Source organism: Lagopus leucura, unplaced genomic scaffold (genome assembly GCF_019238085.1).
Source record: "Lagopus leucura isolate 7727_CA_CO unplaced genomic scaffold, USGS_WTPT01 Super-Scaffold_100157, whole genome shotgun sequence".
NCBI classification, from domain to species: domain Eukaryota; kingdom Metazoa; phylum Chordata; class Aves; order Galliformes; family Phasianidae; genus Lagopus; species Lagopus leucura.
The window spans coordinates 23,128,489-23,151,596 of record NW_024962334.1 but is presented as its reverse complement, the minus strand read 5'-3'; the positions used below and the strand labels follow the sequence as shown (position 1 = coordinate 23,151,596).

At 38.2% G+C, this 23,108-nt stretch overlaps 1 protein-coding gene across 1 annotated transcript in view; it reads right to left on the bottom strand.

Moving 5' to 3' along the window:
- CRPPA (CDP-L-ribitol pyrophosphorylase A) overlaps positions 1-23,108 on the bottom strand; it is a 107,978-nt gene that overhangs the window by 3,045 nt on the left and 81,825 nt on the right. The gene's annotated exons all lie outside the window — the stretch shown is intronic.

Sequence of the window (23,108 nt, the reverse complement as noted above, 5' to 3'; positions counted from 1 at the left end):
TAGGCTTCCAACTGAGCACTCCAGCTGACATTCCAAAAAAGTCCTTTGTCTAATTGGCACGTTTTCTTAATTGTACTGACAATAATAGGTTGGCCTCTTGCAACCAGTATCATTTTTCATTTGCACACTGGGAACATTCTGATAAGTGTAGTCAGGCACAGACACATTCTTGGATAGAAAAAAAGGAGGGAACAATTAATGTGAAGCAACAGATGAAAAGAAAGGTCTACAAAACTCCAGGGAAAATCTAGAAGAGTTTCAAATACAGAAAGTGAACCACAAAGAGAAAACAAGAACTGTTCTCCATATGCACAGTGGATAATACTGGAAGCATCAGGCTTAGGGGAACTTGAACTGGGATATAAATTAGAAGTCAGGAGGGGAATACAAAGGAACAGATAACTGGTCAGAGCAAGAAACTCCATCACTGGGGTCTTGTAAAACAACTTAGATACATATGAAATGGGTAGAGATGGAATAGTTTGATTCCAAATGTTTCCACCACTACTTCTCTAAGATGCTGTATCAAGGAAGAAATTGCAGTTGACATTTTGAAGAAATTTGGTTTAATAGAGAAAGAGTAAACACCTTCAACAATTTATACAAAACATAATGTTAATCACTGCTTTTATGGAATAAGGCTGCTGCTGGAAGGACCTACTCTATCAGCTACTACAAAGGGGAGCAGTAGTCTCAGAAGTTGAGGCTGAAGGAAAAACTGATGGAAGAAAGATATCACTGAAACACTATATATTACACAGAATTATATACTGTAATGCTGTCATTAACTTTGTGCTTTATGTAAAAGCCAGTAAGCATGACAAAGAAGTAAATGGGTATACTACCTGATTTTTTCATTATTCTTGGAAAAAATATTTGTATTTGACCAGATTGTCCTAAGAATCATCAAATAAGTAAGTGGTTACTATTTGTACTGCTGCCCCTCCAAAGATTACACTCTTCACAAATTCATGTTACATATTCTAATATGCAATAAAATTAATTACTAGTGGTCTAAAAATTGTCTACTATTTACTGAGCAGTGCTTCCCTTCCTTGCTATGCAGTGCAGGGGAATTCAGTGAAGCAAAGAGTGCAGAAGCGTACCTGCTTCTTCAGTACCTTTTGTCATGGACTGGAGGTACAAGAAGGAACTCTGAACCCACTATTCATGTTTAGTAGGAGTTTTCCCATCCTCTTTTCCCAGGGATAAATGTTGTTATATTATGTACAAGGAGAGTTCAAACCATGTGCATACACCTGATTCAGATCATGAACACTGCAGTCACTGTCAAGATCTAGCAGCACATTTCTCATCGCCCAGCAGTGCCAGCCTCTTTGCACCCCTCATCAACTTTTGTTCAGTTTGTGTTGAGGAGTGCATAACCACACGCTCTCTGCTTTCCAAATGGGCTTTCAGCCATCTCTGAAGTTGGCGGGAGGTGTGTATCTTTTTTCCCATTTCACAAAAAAAGAAAGAAAAAAAATGCACCTGGCCAGGAATGCTCTTAATGTTTCTCTCAATAAATCTTTCCACATCCTCTGTTGGTTACTGGATTCAGTATGCATTCCTTTGCAGCAATAAATTATTTAAGTTTTTGAACATAAAAGGAAGCAAGAGAGAAATTTAGCTTCCACAAGAGAATGAAAATGAAACCATAAGATTATTTTAAAGTGAAAAAAACAAAAAAGCTTTTTATAAATCTAAACCTAAAACTAAGGCTTTACTGCTAACTTCTGTGTTCTGAAGGAAAGACACGTGAAGAATTCTGAATAGCATTTGTAACCCATGCAATACAGCACAGCAATGGGTACAATAAGACCATTTGATAGAGCAAAGTCCATAAATTACTATTTTTCAGCATAGGCACCACCAGGATATCTGCATTTTCACCAGAGATGAACAAGAGCCTGCACCAGTGGATTACTTTTGTAGTAACCCTCGCATTATCCAATTTAAGACAACAAATAAGAGGAAACATATCCTCTACTCTTTACAGTTACAACTGATAGTCAAACTTTATAACGTATGATGTACTGATGCTTTCAGAAGGGCAAGAGATCATCAGACGGGTTACTAGCATTTATATTTACACTGTGGCTCCTTCCTGATAACACAGTCCCACACAGGCCTCAGGGCCAGCTGTGCAAGGACTAGGGCGCAGTGCCAGGCCTCCTGGTCAGCGCTGGCACTGAGGCACTTTGTTTGGCCATGCAGAGGTTAAGCATGTGCTGATCTGAACTTGCTTTATTCTCACAGCCATCGTGTTACTGGAAAGAGGCAGAAAATAGCCTGAAGAAGTGGACTCTTCCAGGAATTTCCAGATAATCATATAAGTTCTTTCCTCCTGAGAATCAAAACTTGCTCTCATACTAGAAGTCACTGTGGTAGTGTCTGTCATGGTCTGTGCAGTATTATTTAACTGTGGATGACCATTTCTATTCTGTACAATCCATCAGAAAGCAAATGGGAAAATAAATTTTAGCAACTGAAAGACAACACATTGTTCAAAGTAAAAGGGAAAGACTTCCTGAGGCAATAGTTAAGTTGCATCTTCACTATTCTTTCCTCTCCTCTAAATCCTACAAAGAATTTATTTCATTTTTAGGCCTTTACTGTGCATTTAAACACATATTTTCAATGGGATTTCATTTTTTCCTAAGTAGTTACAGGTAATTCAGAAGCCAGCAGTTTTTATAAAGAATACAAAAAGCCTTTAGATAACAGGATTAAACAACACAGGAAAGAAAAAGAATGTTGTGAATCTTTATTAATCTACACTTAAGCAAATACATGAATACTTCAAGTCTCCTGGCTATACCCTTCAAACACCCATGCTTTTGACACTGCAGTGTTATTTCTGGCAATGGTGCTGATTACACCTGATGGTGCCTACAGGGAGGCTTCAATAAGGATGCCAGGACAAATCTAATCTACCACACCTAACTCCATTGCACATACAGGAATCCAAGCCTCTTTTATATTCAATGGCATAGTACTAAATCTTTCAAAAAGCTCATTATTAGTTGCAGGAAGTCAAATAATCAAGCAGAACCAGGTCCTCACATGTCTAACTGCCTGACATGTTCAGATGTACTGCAACCACGATAAAAAGCAGGATGTCAGAAAAAAAGCAGCAATACAAATGCTCATGTAGCCCACAAGAGCGCTCACATCATTGCCCACCCACTGCTCAGTTTGGCGAACTCCAAGAGAAGAATATACTTCAGTGCACTACTCAGCATGTGCATATTCATGCATGCACTGGATGGATCAAACACAAATAATTCTTTCACTCATCAACAAAATCTTTAAAAAAAGACCATGACCTTTAAATAAGACTCAGAGGCAGCAACAATTTTGATGACTGAAGTTCCACATGATCTACTAATGTGCTACGATCCCCCCTAAACCATTGTGATATTCATTGTCTATTCATTTCATCCATTTGACTTAAATGAGTCTCTCGTAAAAAAGGAAAACCAAAAACCTCTAACGTTTCTTGGCCATTAATAAATAGAATTTTTTTTATTGTTTGAACAGATGATTAACTACATTTATAAGCTAAAAACAAAACTTTTACCACTTTATATTTATGTACTTTGGAATAGAAAGTACTCAGAAACTCTGCCAACCTTATAAACCATAAATCCACATAACAGCACAGCACTTTGATTCCAAAATAAAATATCCACTTTGTCTGTTATTAAATAGTAAAAGTATTCCAACATAACCATATTGTATGGTGGTTGTAACTCACATTCAGAATTTATTTGATGTACAGTAGGGGTTTTCTGGTCGGCAGAATAAGACTGGAAATGGATACTGGGACAGAGTTAAAGTTGTGTTTGGAGCACGCAACGTGATACTTTACAAATGTGCATTTGTTTAAGGAACTGTGAGGGTATCTGCGTATTTATTGACATTCTCATGATTCATTTCCTTGCTTCAATCTGTTCAGGATTTTTTTTTTCCAGCTGTAACTTCATATACACACATTCCCATTTACATATGTACTAGTTCAATTTAAGCATAGCTCAAAAAACACACAGCCTCCTCTTTAGCTCCAAAAATATCTCTGCAGGTATTACCTCTGCCTTTTACTGCACTGCTCCAAAAGAATAAAACAGCTGTATTCCATTACTTGCACTCCATTTTGCTATAATGTTGTTTGACTTCACCGTTAAAACTTTCTACAAATGAATAGGACTGCAACGTTAGCCCTGATCACTCAGCTGATAGGAAACCTGAAAACACGATTTAAAGATTGGGTTAAACTTAGGGCACATCAATGTGAATACAGTTGCATCTGCATCAGGAGAGGCAAGGGGCCAGAGCAGTGCTGGCGCTGGCGTGCCCTTGCCCTTGCCATTCCATTGTGCGACAGCTCCCTGGCACAGCTTTGGCTCCCGCCTGCTAGCATGTTCCCAGACAATGGCTGGGCACGGTTCAGGGGACAGCACAGGCCAGGAACTGCTCCCACAAGGCAGGCTGAATGAGGCCACCCTCTTTTGGGAACAAGAGAGCTTCGCCATATGGGCATGAGACATGCTGTGTCTCTTAGCCCTAGGACACGAGAACCATTCCTGGCCTGCCATTACAAATGTGTCCTAGGCAGCACTGTGAAGTAACAGCTGTGCCTTTCTCTCTCAACCCAAATGCATCAAGAATGCATAGCAATCTACCCCCCAGAACACTGTGCAAACACCACGTAGCTACCACATAAACACACATTTAAATTTATAAACAACAACAAACAAACAAAAAACACGAACTGCTCTACGGAAATCTTTCCCTCTCAACAAACTTCAGCATGACAAAGGGAAAGAGAGAGACAAATCACACTGCAAGACAGCACTTGTGCTGTATCTCATATTCCTGCCACTGCATGGAAAATACCGGCATCCAGCAGAGGACGGCTTGATGAAGAACGCTCACTTCTCCCCTTCACAGAATAGGCCTGTGTGTACAGCAGGCACACCACAGGGCATAAGTATATAAGTAGAAAATGGCTGAAAGGGCCTGTGTTCCGGCAAGTGCATTGCAATACCCACTCTGGCAGCACAAGAACTGCCGGTAGTGTAAATCTCTACTCAGTGCTGCAAGTTACACTTTGGCCAAACCACGTGCATCCAAAAATTTGCCTCATGACACAGACCAATATTGTTTTATCTGCACAGAAACCAAGAAGAAAGACCAGTGTCAAAAGCCTCGTCATTTGACGTTTTCTTCTTCTTTTCTTTCAATCTAAAATATTATATGGGAGGACTTACGTCATTTTTCACAATATAAAATGATTTGGTGTTCGTTCAAATCTCAGATTCATGAAGAAGCTTTTTTTCCTACTCAAAATATGTAGTGGCATGCATCCACAAATTAAGGCAATTTCCATTTGTGTAACAGTACAAATTAATCCCCTTCTTTTTCAAATGCTCCCACATCAGATTTTTTAGTCCATGTGCCAAAGGATCTATTGATAAGTGCACTCTCATACATAATATCAGTTCAACTATTTACCTCAGTAAGCAGACAGCTATGCAGATCATCCTAAAAGATAAGAAAAGTATTTCTCTGAATATTTTTAGCTTTCCTTTCAAGTAACACATAAATAAGCTAGCATTTGAGTTCAGATAGGTAGCTGGGTCCAAAAATACTGCAGCAGGTCCACAACTCAACCTTTGCATCTACAGTCTTGCTTCTTTACTCAACAAAGAAAATGCAATGGATTCTTCACCATCATTGGATAGAAACAGAAAATCCAAGTGCGCTGCATGCAGTGGAGAACTGAGAACTGGGTAGCACTAGAAAAACCAAGCTGTGTGATAATGGAGCCAGGTTTTAATAACCAATAGTTTAAACTCTGATACGTCTGAGTTAGTTTGCTGCAGTTATACAGTTGCAAATGCATGCTACAGTTGAGCCAAATCCAGACAAATTGTACATAGATGTGTAGTACTGCACTGTATCTCCCAGTCTGTCCTGCACTACTCATTAACCACGCCACCTGTATTTTAGCACAAGAAAACAGAAAGCCATCAACGCACAAAATGTGTATAGTTGCACTGATAGACAAGTGTTTTAAATCTTTTGGAGTCTGTAAGAAGTCCATCTCCAGTGCTACACATACCTTTTAACCTAAGATTCACAGAGTTAAAATAGAAGGTAAATGACACGTGCTTGTTTAGAACAAAGAAACAAACAAAAGCACAACATGGACAAAACTAATTAATTACTTTCTCAAGAATGAACAGCATACACAGAATTCTCCTAAACAGGCAGTTTTAAAACATCTCCATTATCGTGTTCTGCAATATGTAGGTAACAAGGGTTTGGTTCAGTTTCCTTCTTTGTCTGATTAATCCATTGCCCCTCCCTCACACTTCTTGCGGGCTGAGGCTAAAATTCCTGTGAAGGGAGACCCATTTGAGATAGATAGTGTATGCCTCAAGAGAAAGATGACAAAATTCCAGCCTAGATGCTAGTCCAGGTGCCTGAGGGGCAACTGCGAGTTGCTTTCTGTAACCCTTGCTTGGTTTTATTCTTTTCACATAAAAAAAGAGATCAGCCTTGGAGCAGACACAAGCCAGGTGCCCGTGCCTCTGTCATTTGCCTACCTAGGCACTGTATTTCCTTGTTCTTGCCCTCTCCAAGGACTTTTTTCCTGTATGAAAAATTTTAGCAGGATCATACAAAATAATTCATAAAATTTCTGGACCAAAAATTCTCTGAAAAGGTTGCAGTGAAGAGCAGTTTCAGAATATTCAGTCCCTGCAGCTTGAGCAAGGTTTCATTCAGCACTTACCACTATCTGATCTGAGTTGTTGGCAATGGTGAGCAGTGATAGAACAGTCAGCTAATGACCACCTTCCCTCCACGCTGTTCAGAAAGCTACCTGATGCTTGAATTAGCAGCCAATTCTGCCACCTGTATGTACTGGGAAAGGAATAAGCCATTTAGCATACGTGATTGTCTGCAAATTTGGAAGTGTATTACGTGTCTGAGGTTTCTTAGAGATGGTCTCTCAACACCGTATGACACCAAATAAGATTATAATATGAAACATATTAATGTTAATGAATGTTACTCTTCTACCTAACAGGTCCTGCAAGATATCACTCTGGTAACTTCGTAAAACACACCACAATGGTTTTTAGGAGGAAGGGATAATTGCTTCTTACTATCATCACAGAAAAAATGAAATGCTCCTTGTGCACAGAAAACTGGCATTCTCCTCTGACAATCGCCATTGGAAGCTGCTGAAAAGCTGAGTGACGTTGACTGGCCAAGTCTTTCCTCTGGTTTCCAGTAAGCTCTGGAACAATCCAATAGCACTGACAAATTAATGTGGGAGTGGGATGCAAGTCTTCTTCCTCACAGCAGCAGCAACATATGACAGGCTTTCTTTCTGTGTATGTGGTGGATATTCTGCTGCCTGTTGCACTGTGAGAGTCAGTAAATATATATTTTGTGAGGCTATAGCAATGAGTCCCACAGGTGGCCAGGAATACATAGCAGACCCATCACACATGCATACAGAGAAACAGCTGAGTAGTGCCAGCCTTCTGCAAACTACAACACTCTAGTCATGCAAATCACTTGCAGACTGTTGGAGTGCACCAGCCACCAACCAACAGTGGAGTAATTGCATCATGTATGAATGGATTTGACAGATGGGGCAGTAGCAGAGCAGAAGCAGAGTTTAAGCAGATTTTAAGCCATTTTTATCCTATTGTAAGCTGAGAAATACAGCACTTCTACACTCAGTGTCACTTGATGAGCAGCCCTAGGGAAGCTATAGGAAATCAGCAGTATGTAGGAAGGCAAAAATGTAGGTGTAGAAAAAGCTGAGAGAAGTGGTGGGGAACAAGCTAGGAGAAAAGGCAGAAGGTGAAAGCAAGTGTTTGACAATTTGTTCTTTGGAGAGCTTTTCCTTTAAGTTGAGCAATGCTTATATTTCGATACTTCAGTAGTCCACATTAAAATATTTTCCCCTTTCTTCCTAACTAACCTAAGGCAATTCCATGGAAAGTTCTTCCTTTCCTATGTACTTTTGAAGGCACAGAGTGATATTATGTTACTCAAATTAAAATACAAAAATGTTCCAGACATTTTCTAATGAGTGATTCATTTTCATACTTTTACTCAGTGAAAGTATTTTTACTTTTTCTCAGTAATCAAGCTACCACTGAGAGAAAAGGAACATACTATTACAGGAATAACACAGTAATAAGTACATCATAATACTAGAATAAAAGAAAATACCTCTAGATAAATTGCAGTTTCAGATAATTTACAATTTAGTAGGTCAATGGAGACCCCTGACTCTTCTTGACCTTCTGTTAGGATAACCCAGTACATTTTATCCAAAGTCTGTTTAGCAGTTCCTTTAGATTAAGTACACAACTATCTCAGTCCTCTAAAGATCAGGAGATATTACTATCGATGCCAGAGGCTCTATTTGATAGGAAAATTGTGTCATATACAGCATGAAAGAAAAAAAAGTATTCAAAGAACCTAACAGCATATTTCTACCCAGTGATGATGATCTGAGATCACCAGCGTAATCATAAAATTATAATCACAGAATCATAGACTCATATCAGTTGGAAGGGATATTTAAAGATCTAGTTCAACTCCTCTGCAATGAACAGGGACACCTACAGCTAGATTAGGTTGCCCAGAGCCCAGTCTAGCCTGACCTTGAGTATCTACAGGGACAGGGCATCCCATAAGAAAACACCACATATCTGAATGCTTCCCTTTACTGTTACAGCACTACACCATCCTTACTGACAAAAAAATACCTAATAGGGAGAGAGAAAGAAACATATCACTTCTTCATATTAATTTCTAATAAGAGCAAAAAGTACATACTTTATGGCAAATTTAACACAGTACATTTTAAATTTATAGGCTTTTCCTTTCTACCCCGTGTAATACTGAAAACATAGATTGTACCTTATTTCAAGAAAAAAAAAATGAACAAAGTAGTCTGCAAACATCTAAGTTGCTAATATGCAGCACAACACAGTAAACGCTCTAGCTATCGCAGATAATAAACTTCTGCCTACAAATATGCAGGATGGGGGTTCACATAATTTGTAACATACTGTTTGTGAGATATAAAGAAAGACTGGGCAACTTTTAATTGCTGTAACTGTAACAAAATGGAAAGGTCCTCAGAAAGAATGAGTGATGCAGCTGAATCCCTGGAGAGTGCTGAAAAACAGTGCAGAGGAAATCTAAGCATTTTTCCCATTCACTCAGTTGAAAGCACATTTTTCCTCCTCCTCTAGGTGCTAAATTCATACAGAAAATAATGCATAATAAATACCCAGCCTCCAAAAGAAGCAGGGGCATGATTAAAACCATTTCAGTGTAAGTGTTCTGTTGAATCATTAAAATCCTCATTCTATAACTCCTACAGAGTGTGAATAATCTGAAATGCAAGCTCATGGCTGCGGTAACTACTGATTGGAAACATTTCTCTTGATTACAGATAATTAATTTGAGATGATTCAGAAGAAAAAAACTCTATAGCCTATTAAAAAACAAAGTCAAAACTTCTCCTCAGGGGAAGAAACGAAAACCAAGAGATTCTGAGGGTCAAAGTATGCATACACATGTGCTGTACTATTGTTCGTATCCCAGCCTTGCGGCTTCCAAACTTTTCAGATGATAACATCAGTTCAGTGGGGTAAAGGATACATTCCAATTTTTTGTTACAGAAAAATAAACCAAAGGAACTACACTGCTAGCAGCCCAGGGACTTTACAGAGACCAAAACAACTTTAGACTTCATATTTTGCTCTAGAAAACCTAATATGTAATTGCTTCAGAAATTCTGAGAGATGAGTTTAAAAGCAGCTTTACAGTAACTCAAATGACAGCGTTTGTTAGTGAGACACAGTGAGAAGGATTGGATGTCCAGAAGTTCACTGATAGCAGATTCCCATCATGTGGTGTTCTTCACTGAATCTAGCAAGTTGCTTTGCAAGAGATTCTCAAGCTGCATCATCTCATCATTATTTGAGGGACTTAAAAAACTTCATTTTTAAGTTATGCAATGAAATTTGAAAACACTCTTCAATTATATATTAACACACAGAATTGAATATCCATCCCATGTATTTCAACTCGGCACTCAACTTCTACTTTTTTGAGAATATTCAAGTGACCTTTAGATATGACTCATGTCTCATCTCATTCAGGGAGGTGATTGTCCCTCTCTACTCCACCCTCATGAGGTCTCATCTGCAGTACTGCGTCCAGGTCTGGAGTCCCCAGTACAAGAAAGGCAGAGAGCTTCTGGAGTGGGTCCAGAGGAAAGCACAAAGATGATCAGGGGACTGGAGCACTTCCCCTATGAAGACAGGCTGAGGGAGCTGGGCTTGTTCAGCCTGTAGAAAAGAAGGCTGCAGGGCAACCTCATTGCAGCCTTTCAGTACCTAAAGGGAGCCTACAAACAGGAGGGGAGTCAATTTTTTGAAAGGGTTGATAGTAGCAGGATAAGGGAAAATGGTTTTAAGTTGAAAGAGGTTGGATGTCAGGGGGAAATTCTTTACTGTGAGAATGGTAAGGTGCTGAAACAGGCTGCCCAGAGAGGTTGTGGATGCCCTGTCCCTGGAGGTGTTCAAGGCCAGGTTGGATGGGGCCTTGGGCAGCCTGGTCTGGTATTGAATGTGGAGGTTGGTGGCAGGGAGGGGAGGTGGTTTGAGATTTGTGATCCTTGAAGACCCTTCTAACCTGGGCCATTCTGTGATTCTGTGATTCACCTCTGTTTTCTCTTCCTGGCTACTGCTGAGATGTAGGGATATGAACTGAGTCCCAGTATGGAATGTATAAGAAAATAACAATAATTCGAAAACACATTACCCACTCTAAACTCTCCATTTGTCCATTCTCTAATTCTTTGCCAGTCTTCCGTAGCTCATGGCATAAAAGCAGTAAATAAAGAGCACGTGTCTGTGTTAAAGAGTTCAGCTAAGCAATGTGCCAAGCACATAAATTTTGAAAAAATAATTCTAAAGTAAAGATGGTATTTGAAGTATGGCGTGAACAGAGGCACTGGGCTCAAAAAGCAGCTGCAAATATCCAGAGTCAAATCTAGCAGACAGATTACAGAAGAATCATAAAAGCACACTGGGAAACCACTGTGGCAAAAGTGCTCCTGCATGCTGGGAAGACTGGAGAGCGCAGGACACAGGGTATCTTTTCATGGAATAATGAACAATAAATAAAGATGGGCAGGGCTTAGGGGAACACCATGACTCTTAATGATACAACTAGAGAGTCCTCAAGTGAGTTAACTTATTGCACGTTTGACTGGAACAGCACAAAATGTCAACACACTGACCACATGCACTTCCTCACTTTTCTCATGTGGTTTCTGTAGTCCATAGGTGGCCCATGCTGTGATGGCCCCAATCTGATCACATCTCCATAGCTCGAATGGCACGGAGAGATCCCTCCTGCCCATGGCTGCTGATTAAACAGTCACACAGCTGGAGGGGCTAATAGCCAAGTTCTAGAAGAAACTTCCTCTTGAGTATAAGCCCAGTAATAGGAAGGCAGAAGAGGGCCCATAACATGCCTTGTAGATTAAACACAGAAAACAGATAATGCAATTAGTACAATTCCTTCAAATTTAACAAAAAATATATATAATTTTAAAGTGGAAGATGTGCTTACTTTATGCTTCTTGCTTCCTTTTAGGCTACAAGATTCAAGCTACACCAAAAATATAGATCTTACAGACGTTCTCTTACATAAATTCACAGTACGCCAAGACAGGCTTCTCCTTCTTTTTGCCTGGTAACAGAAGCGCAAAGCATGTAGCACAATAGCCTCCCTATACATAAATAAAGGCACTCAAAATGAAAAAATATCCAAGTGACAAAAGTCTTGTGAAGGAACAAAAATTTGGTGCTGTGTTTTTAGAAAAAGAAAAGAAGCGAAAGGGGAGAGGGGAAAGAAAAAGCTACTTTAAAGTTAGTCTTGCAATTCCTTATCTCTGCTTAAAGACATAAAGGAACACAATCCGTGTTGCTGTAGCATAAGGATTAATGGTACTCCATAACTAAGATGCTTTATTAAAAATTGAAGAGATGAAATATTTTGGTAGTTATGAACACATCTCTTTCTATGAGATAAGCACTCAAGGTTGTCCTTCAGGTATCTGGCATCCTGACTTGCATTACAGAACAGTCTGCTTTACCACCTTCAAGACTTTCAATTAAATTATTACCAAAGCTTCCTTTCAAAACATCCTAAGACCATCTTGTGCATACTTGCAACTTCAAATATGTCTTTGACTATCTGTAAAGATAAGTTCAGATCTCTCTCATACCTTCTCATGATAGGTATTTGATCAAGGAACTTTATTAAAGTTTGTATGGACATGACTAAACATGATGTTACCACATCACTCACATTAATTACTCTTCACTTTAAAACCTGTGGATCATCTGTGCTACTTCCACGGTGAAAGGCATTCATCTTCCTCGCAAAAAAAGGTGATTGCCTTTCTTCAAGACAGAAGACTGAAAGAGGCAATATCAGTGCCTTGTAGACTGCCTGAATTTGGAGTGCTTTAATTTTATGGCATTCCTTAGAAGATAGATATTCAGCTAAATAATACTAAATATAATATTAAATAATATAAATGACATAATACTAAATAATAAAACTAAATAATACTATTGTCATTATTTACAAATGATGCAAGAACACATACAAGACATTAAATATCTGTATAATTCACTTGCAGGATTTCCAAAGCATTTTTAAAATATGAGCTGGTAATAATATTAAGAACAATCTTAGGAATAGTTCAGAGAGCACAACAAAGTTTTTGAACTATTTTCTAAAACTATCTGTCAAAAATGAAAGCAAAGTAGAATAACTGTTTTCATCCTGATAGCAATTTTGACTGCAGTTAATCATTATAGATCATGGATGTAAGTTTCAAGACTACAGACAATTTTTAAATTGGTTTTTAAAAGTCAGTGCTTTCATTAAAAAAAAAAAAAAAGTATTGTAATAACATTTATGTTTAAGGGAGACATAGTAGCTTAATTTTGTTAGGTTCTTGTATTTTTATTTGTATCCTCAGAAGAAATAACTCATGAAATAGTAGAGTTGCTCAAATGAGAACACTGAATGGCACAGGTAGCTTCCCCACTATGATTCTGAACAAGCACTATATGAGCTCAGCTCTTGCAGACTATAGAATTGCAATGATACAGCTTTGTCTGTTTAAAGGGAAAAAGGAATGCAGCTTTCTTTAAGCCTTATCCGTATTTAAAAACTAGTTTAGCTGCTCAAGTAAATAAGGCATTTGATAAGAACAAACTTCTGGGTGCTTCAGCTAGAAAGCAGAACTTTTTCTCTTTTCCTCACTTTTTTCCTTCCAGCTTCAGCATTTGCTTCCACTTTCACAGTTGCATTTTTAACTTCATGCATCTTTAACTTCATGCATCTTTATACACAAGCAACTATTTCACACTGTTCATCTCCTCAGCCTGTATTGATCAGATGAACATGTAGTTTGGCTCTCTGTGGCCATGCTTTAAAAGTTTCCTCCAAACAAAAGAAGCAATCTCAAACTCCATTTCTACCAATTCCTTTTTTTACTCAGTATCACTTCTATCTTCAATGAACTGAATTGCCCTGCGCCCACTCGGCCTCAGCTTTTAGTCTATATGCTCTAGTTCCATAAACCCACTGTCTATTCAGTAAGCAGAACTGTGTCTGCAGTGTTATGTACACGCCACAGCCTTGTCTCTTAACACTCCCAGTGTACTCAGTCACAACGTCTCCTTCACATTAACTACAAAGGTTAACTTCCTATTATTGTCTAGAAATTTACACTTTAGGGACTTTTGTGAGAACTTTTGCTACTGAGTACCCTTTCAAAGGCTCAAACACCGTTCCAGTCCAACAACTGTAAGAGAGTTATGCATTCTCTTCAAGGTTCATTGACAAAACACAAGTTGACTTTTACATGAGACCAGCTTCAGTCCAGTGATGGGACCTAAAAACTCACGTTCTCTCAGTTTACTGCTTTTTGATTATTTCCCACTGGTTTCCACATATCCTTTCCTTTAAGCAAATCTGACACTAGCAGAAAAGATTTCCTGATTTTTTTTAACCTAATCTTCATGTGATAAAGTATTCTTGTCTTCAAGCCCCAGTTATTTCCTTTGTCTTATAATCTTGATGCTGCAGCAAATATTTTTACGTACACTGTAATAGAAACATATGCTAGAAAAAAAACTTCTGAGAGACCTGGGGCTGTTCAGCCTGGAAAAGGCTCTGGGTGGGGAGATCTGGTAGTGGGCTTTCAGTATCTAAAGAGGGCACCAAGAAAGAAGGGGACAGACTTTTTCACAAGATCTGTTGTGACAGGACAAAGGGAAGAGATTTCAAACTAAAACAGGGGAGATTTAGGTTGGATATAAGGAAGAAGTATTTTACAGTAATGGTGGTGAGGCACTGGAACAGATTGCCCAGAGAAGTGGTGGATGCCCCATCCCTGGAGACTTTCAAAGGGAGGCTGGACAGGGCTCCGGGCAACCTGATCTAGGTGCAGGTGCTCCTGTTCACTGCAGGGGAGTTGGACTAAATGGCCTTTAAGTGTCCCTTCCAATTCAGATGATTCTGTGACTAAATAAGATCAACATTCACTAGAATTTGCTAAAATAAACTCAAAAGAATAAATGTGGTTGTATAAAATGGTAGAAAAAAAATTGTGGTTTTCATTCGTATATTCTAAATATCAATAAATATTAATAATTTTGCATTAGCATTTACCATTAATCAGGAAGTCTTTTACTTTAAAAATTCAAATCAATTCTTGGGAAGAACATATTTTAAAATGCAGACTGATTCATAAGAAAAAAATGTAATTAGGCCAAAATCATCCATCCAAAAACATTTCTAGATCACTCTGTGTAATTAGAATTCATTTAGGGAAATAAAAAATTTAAACAGCTTTGTAAAAGAATCCTTATTTCTTCAGCTGTTGAAGTAAATGTATTGAGTGGCCAAAACAGCTGTGTAATTCATGATCTGCCATCAGTAAATACCAGGAGCTCTAAAGCCAAGTTACTCAAGCAATCCTTTAATATGTTTAATTGATAACGTTCTGAGAAAGTTGCCATGGGTCATAACGATTTTCTAAGCCCAAGAGTTGACCACTGTAATGTTACTTTCTACTGCGACTTCAGTATGCGTTTAAAGGAACCAGAGCTGTATTTACACAATAGATAATACATAAACTTTAATAGGTTATGACAAGCATTGTATTTCAAGACAATTAAAAATTGCCTCTAGTAGGCATGAGACTAAATACCTACTGAGTTTTACCACACAAGAAGTATTGTTTTGAACAGAAATGCCTGGATTATATTACAGATATAAAATAAAAAATAAACTCAGAAATAAAGAAAACAAGGCCACATATTTATTTGTGAATGATCTCATTGCACACCAACTCCAGCACACTAATTTTATCAGGAACGCTGAAGCTATTTGTAATGGCAGTTCCTATCAGTTTGCTTTCAATTTCTTAACATATTAGACAAACAAAAACACAGTTCAGATAAAAACAGCTATTACTCTCAGAAACACTAAAAAGCAAAAATGCTGCATAATTATGAGACTCTGCTGGCACCCACAATTTATATATCATGCATCCATATGGTCTCTATTATATTTGAAAATAATATTTCAAAAAGTTCAAAATTACAAAACAGTACTAATTTGGGATCAAAAGATCAAAATCCAGGACGTGTATTCACATGGATTCAGTTAAAAGCCAGTCTCTGAATCTTTAAATCTAAAGAAGACTTTGCTAGATGCTACAAAATGTTGCTCTGAACATATGCCTCCTATTTATTTCCATGGAAACTACAACAGATACAAACAGCACAATAACACCATTTGATAGAGCAAATCCTCAGCTACAGAACATTCTTTTTGACAGTCACCAGCATGAGCTCTGCATTCTTGCCAGAGCCTGAATGCTGCACTCATATAAATCTGCACCAGCAGAAGTGACCCACCGTTCCACAGCAGCTATGATGGCATCACTGCTAGGAAAATGTTGTCCGTGCAGTCCAGCTTTCACTACTCTCATATGTTCGGTCTTCTTAAGTGCTCAACTGCTGATGAATGTCAGTGGGTACAAATTTTTCCACATTAAGGATTTCAGTTGCACACCTTTGCTTCATACACACTTCCATGTCAGACATCGTTTTGTCAGACTGCTCCTCAGCTGCCATTTGTCACATAGCAACAAAACATAAAGGAATACTGGTGGCAATGTTCAAACTCTACTTCCATACCACTAACATCTGCTTCTGACAGTATGGGCTGACACAATAAAATGGGAACACTACTTTTGGAGCAGAGCTCATTGTTGGCTATTCTTTTTAATGCTTATTTTGTTTTTCTCCAAAAACCTCTAACTGCATAGGCTACTTTAATTGTGTAATTGAAACACTCAATGAAGCTAAACATTCAACAGAGTGAATCAGCTTTATGTTAAGTGTCCAGTGCTAGCCATAGAAAAATATGGATATTTACAGATAGAAATAACTAAGTTTTTGCTATTTCTGCTTGCCCTATAAGCAATCACAATCTGGCTCACTGAACTTGAAAGCCCAGCAATCACTTGCTGTTTATGGCTTGAACGTTTTCTGAACAATGCCTCAGGATTATATTCGCTTTTAAATTATTTTCTCCCATCACTAACACAAAGTAGAATTTCAAGAAAGTGGAAGCATACCTGTAATCCCACTTACCCCACAGCACACAAGTTCCTTCATTTACTATATGGATTACCTTCCATAAAGAACACAATTCCTACCTCTGGCACAGAGCTCGCAGGCATCCTGTGTGTGGGATAAGCAAAGTCACGAAGACTAAGTGTAAAGCAAAGTAAAAGAAAAGACAAGCTAAGAATTAACAAAATTCATTAATCTTTCACTTTGCCTTCAATTTATCTTACAACTGTGTACTTCCAATCTATGCCAGCAGGCAACAACACTTTTGGAACACAAATGTCAAACGAGAGGTCAGGGAGGACAAGGCTTTGTCCCCTCTTTGCTGTTGAGTCAGGAAATGGATAAATTGCAAAAAAAATTATACTTCAGGTGACTCCCAGCTTCTAAGAAAATCCCAACCTGTGCAGAAAATTAACAGGTGATTTTGATTCCCTTCTCAGGTAAGACTAAGCAGAAAATGATATTGTATGGCATACTTTTGTCATTTTGGCTTTGAGGTTCTGAGTTGTAACTACAGGCAATGAGGGCCAGTGAACCTTCTTTCTGAATAAATGATCAGGACTGAGAGAGAAACAACAATGGGAACACAAGCCTTCTGTCTACCGACCACGTTCTCTCAGCATCCAGTTGCGAATTTCTTCAGCTTTTGTTTCCTGATGTTTATTTGTCTCTGTTCTAACACAGATGGCTTTTTGATGGCTAACTGAATTAAAGGCTAACTTCTATCTGATTGCATTATGAAAGATGAAAAGCACCCTCAGTTTGTCTATCACAAGGTGCATACAGAGAAATGCACATTCTGTTATGAACTAAAACATGGAAAACCAGATTAACACAATCCACAGGAAATGAAGAACTGCAAGACCAAGCAATGAGAGAACAGTTCTTTATGCATGTACAAAAATTCACCCTTAAATCAGATGACAGGTTCCAAAAACTGTTGAGATTTGGACACCAAGTTGTAGAAGGGCTTGATTTGCGTTCAATCTTGATAAGAAAAATAGTGCTCCAGTCCACTAGCATAACTTTCAACATTCAAAGACACCAATGAGTGGTGCATGCATTTTTTATTACACCATAGTACTCAGATATTCTAGTTAGGCACCAGACTGCTAAAAAGTAGAATCTCTAGGCCTAAAACCTGCTAAATCCCTGTGTGCTTTCTCTAAGCTGCCTGGCTTACTCCAACCCAACAATACATGCAAAAACTGTTAACTAAATCAGGATTTCTGTTTCTCCTTCCCTCTCCTTACAGTCATAAAGGAATCTCTTCTTTCCTACGAAGTGATTTAAGATCAGGAGCCAACAACTTGTTTGAGCATTATAGTTGGATGTCCCGACCAGGTGAACGTAGCATGGAAAGGAATGTGTTTTGTTTCATTTTGCATTCCATACAGCATTCTGCATCTGCTGCAGATCCAAAATAATTTACATGAGAAAAAACCTTGTGTGGAAGACATTTAAAAAAAAAAAGAAAAAGGCATTTAAAAAAATCTCCTCTAAAGGAGAAAATAACTTGATGTGATATATAAGCAAAAAGACACTAAATGAAGACTCATGGATTTTTATTTTTCATAAATTGCCACCTAATTTTCTGATTTTGGTAATTAAAGATAATTTGTGAAATTATTACTTGAATTGTCATTGAAACAATGTATTACAAAAAATATTGTTCTATTTACAAACTATGTAACTCCGTACTTGCATTGGCTGTCTCCCTGTGCACTGAGAATTACAATATAACTTGATAGATTTAAATTTTTACAAATTATACCTAAAAAGGGGTTTTTTTTTTTTTTTTTTTTTTTTTTTTTTTTATTTTACCTCTGAAGAATTATAACAGTTTCTCACAGAAGAAAGTTTATCTTCCTCAACTCACTTCATATCTTGCAGGTTTGTTTTCAATTTACTGTTACTTAGTGTCTTTACTTATTTAGGGAAAAGTGCTAAAGGTAAGTAACACATTTTCTTAAAGACTTGTCTTACAGTCTTCAATTGTCTTCAATTTAATTTTTACATTCTGAAATTTTGTATATTGTGCAAATGTAAGGAAACGCTGTATGCCAGTCCACCTACTTCCGAGGGCATTTCACTGTCACAAGGAAGCCCTGCAAAACTAAGTGATAAATTTAAATCTACAGTGGTTCATTATACCCAAAATAGAGCATTCTTAGAGAAAATTTTGTATTTTTACAATGACATTCTGTTCTGTTATATTTGCAAAATCTACAGACTAAAAATATGCAGAAATTTTTTAAACTCTGGCATTCATATTAAGCACAGTCCTACTTGTTTAAATTGAGGCACATACGTGATTTAAACATGATATGTTCAGTGTAAATCATTGGAAATACAGTATGTCAATGAACAATCAGCCTTTGGTAATCTCATTCTGTATTACCACACAAAGACATTAATGTTGCCCCAATTACTTTTTCCTATCTGTGATTATGTAAACATCATATACTCCCAATAATGTTGTTTCAGATGCTGTTGGGGTGGAGCAATAAGTGCCAAAGATTTTGGAGCTAACAGCTCCCTCTGCAAGCTGGGATTCAACACAAAATAACATTTTAGCTTTCCTGCAATAGTTGGCAGTGTTCTTAATCTGGGCACAGGAATACTTTGTAAGGTATTTGCACACAACATTGTGGTAGTAACTTAATATTCCAGAAGTAAATCTGGTTCTGGCAAGATTTAAAACTAGCATTATACTACTGTCATACAGTTTTCAGTTGATCATATACTGCTGAAAGTATGGGATCAAGCTCAAGGTCAAGCGTTTTAAAACTCTGAGCAGTGCGCTCTAAACAGCAGCACACATGAAGTTCAGCTTTGCTAGTAAAGTTAAGGTAGACATTGACAAACTTACTACAGCCTTGACTGTGGAGTGCAGTCCCCATTATAATGAAGTTTTAACTATATTTTCATTGTGGTAGACTGAAAATCAAAGTTTAGGAAGCTTTTATGGAGATGCTGTTTAACAAATGCCTGATAGGTTAGACTATTCACAGATGAGGCTTATAAATGCTCATTAAATTAGAAAGGCAACAATCACTTAGCTTGTATATATTGTGAGACAGGTATTTAAAGTTAAAAGAAAAGCATTTGATGACATCTGATTATTAGAATCCAAATCACTGTATAAAGCTATTCAAAATTGTTGCCCTCCTGTCCTAGCAATCACACCATAGACACCCAAAAGGCAGCTTGGGTCTGTCCTGGCTGATTGGCTCAGTGTACAACATGAGCTGTGCTGAAACAGCCCCCAGCTCTGCTTTGCACTACTCCTGAATATGCTGTGGAATGTCTCCAGGTACCACATGTACACAGTGGAGAGCACTCAGTGCACTTTGGGAAATGTCAGGAAGCATTTCTAATTATCAATATTTGAGCAATGCTACCTGTTCAGGCCAGCCTGCTCAGAATTTAGCACTTCTGATATTTTCTTTTGATGAAGGATATGAACAAAATAACATCTGGAGATATTTAACAGTTCCCTTCACCTCCTAATAAATGAATGCCTGAGTTGATGATTCACTGCAAATTTTCTAGTAACTGGCAACTTTCTGTTGCCAATTATTTAAATATCAAAATAATATATTTGCTCGAAGCAATGAAAAAAAAAAAAAGAAGAAACAAAAGAAGAGCTGGCAGTTATTTCTTACATTATAAGAAGCTTGCCTCAAACAGTTCATCCAATGAGCAAAATAGCAAATTAGCTAAAAGATACACTATGCAAAGTATCTTTCACAGTGTCTTTTGCTTTTCATTCCAAAATAACTACTAGCAAGAGAGAGAAGGATCCATTTCACAGATCCTTCCATCTGGCACAGAATCCCTTGGAAGAATAACTGTTTGAACACCAAATGCTTTCATGAGAGTGAGACCACATCTGTGAGGGGCATGGAGGGCAAAAGAACTAACAGATGTGGAGTTTATTGGTGAAGCACTGGAACAGGTTGCCCAGAGAAGCTGTGGATGCTCCCCTCCCTGAAGGTGCTCAAGGTACCCAAAGCCAGGGCTGGATGGGGCCCTGGGCAGACTGACCTAGTAGGTGTCAACCCCGTCCACAGCAGGGGAGTTGGACTTGGATGATCTTTACAATCCCTTCCAACAGAAGCCATTCTAAAATTTGATGATTTTTCCTGGACTGGGAGATGTCTTCACCCAGGAGCAACCTCTGTACTAGCAGGATCAAAGCTTTTTAGGTTTCAATTATTGAAACACAACTCATTCCAGCCCTCCTCTACTCAGTACCAGTAGCCCAGAGGCACAGCAGTTCAGCCGGAATTTGAGTGATGATGAGATGGAAAAGGAAATGAGTGTAATCCGGAGTAAATAACAGAAGGTAATAGGTGGTTTCACTGCTGAATGGATCAACGGAAAGGGTCCATTTGCCTATCAGAAGGACAATGCTGCTGATTTTCAAGGCAGGAGAGCCCATGAGTGCACAAAGCTCATGTGTACATGAAGCCCATGTACCAGAAGACTTGGATTGATATTTTGACAGAAACAGAACACCTCTTGCAGCTTCCTAAAGCCAGATTTCTTCATTAAATCACCACAACAGGTCACAACACCTGTCACAACAAATCACAACAGCAGGTCAATAGAACAATGCAGTTGCTGCTGAGGACCCTGCAGTCACACACTGCAGATTTTGGAAATTATAATTCAGACCACTTCAAATCTGAGCCCCAGATCAAGCACTCTTACTTCAGCAGTTCAGAGGAAAGCTATTTCACAAATCTTTGATTTCCAGACAGCAGGTATTTCACTTGGATACTCTCAGATGAACCACATCACCCTCTTCTCTGTCACATACAATAATGCTAGCAGTGACATGTGTTTCCCTTATAGGCCTTGATTCTGGAGTCAAAGCCTTATTTTTATTTTTCTTTCTACTTCTGCTCTGCATCTTTCTGTCTTTGGTTGCATAGAAGTGCCACCATGATGCCTTCAGGAGCCTCCTCTCACAGTCTCTTTGCAATACTGCTTTGTCAACAACAAATATGGAAGGAATTGCAGTGCTCCTTCTCCAGCTGTGGTTGCTACTCCATGAGGATACCACTCCAGATGAACTGAATTCAGGCTTCTTGGAGGCACTTCAGTCTAGGGAGGAAGAAATATGTAATACAACTTCTAGCAGTCTCTACCAGCACTCCTACTTTGTCTTATCATCAGGACATGCCAGAAATATCTTTGGACATGAGATGGCAGATACGGTGTGCACAGAACTTTTGAGGAAGAGAGACAAAGTCACAGCCTTCCGCCATCAGCTTCCTTCATGACATCACCATACTATGAAATACCATTATGACTGACCCTCTACGATATACCATAGTAGTTATCTTGTTCTAAAACTTGAAGTTTGCAGTAAAAATGACTAGAGAATTCCTACAGGAATCTGTGCTGCTTATACTTTTCAGCAAATCTACACATTTAGTTCAATGCAGTTGGAGTTTTATAATCTTCACAATTTTAAATGAGAGAATAGTCCCATCATTGCTTTAATTCATTTTTATAATCTTGTAAAATGTTGTTAATATTAACAACAAACTCTCTACTGTCTTCCAAATTAAGAGTTTTACTTTGCTAATCTCATTTTTGTGGCATCATCAACCTGTATTCAAAAGATCTTCCTTTTGAAGAGAATATACCAGCATCGCTGCAGAATTTTGTTAATTGACACTGAATTTTTTTCCTTTAGCATCTCAGATAATAATTAGGTCTCCCCTGAACATCTTTATCAGTAACTGAGAAACACTTTTTAACATGCGCACTCTGTGAAGTACGACGAGCAGTCTGGCAAAGTCATTTTCGTAACTGAGTAGCTGTTAGGAATTCATTTTCTTCAACAGAAACATACAACTAGAGGAAGTCTCCATGGTCCTCTATTCCAAACTCTTGCTGCTGAAAGAATGGATATGACGCTCACTGCCATTCACAGATTGACAAAGCTTTCAAAATATTAACAAAATGAAATTAGTGAAAATGAAATCACAGGTTGGTTTGTTACCTTTCACCTTTGTGTTTTAGTGCAGCACTGAATTTAGACATTTTAAGTAGTTCTTTTTCCTCAGTTACACAATTCTTTTCAAAACTCATTACTTTTGCTCTAAGGTTTTATTTCTTCTTCACTAAACAAATCAAACTCCTTAAAATAAGCTCTACCACAACACAGCTTTATTAGAGCTATGCACAGACGAGCTCTTTGAAATACTGAAGTACAATTACTACAGCAACATGGATCTTAACACTGACTAAACACACTGCTTCTCCCAGCAATACACAGAGACAAACCCTTCACTCTCC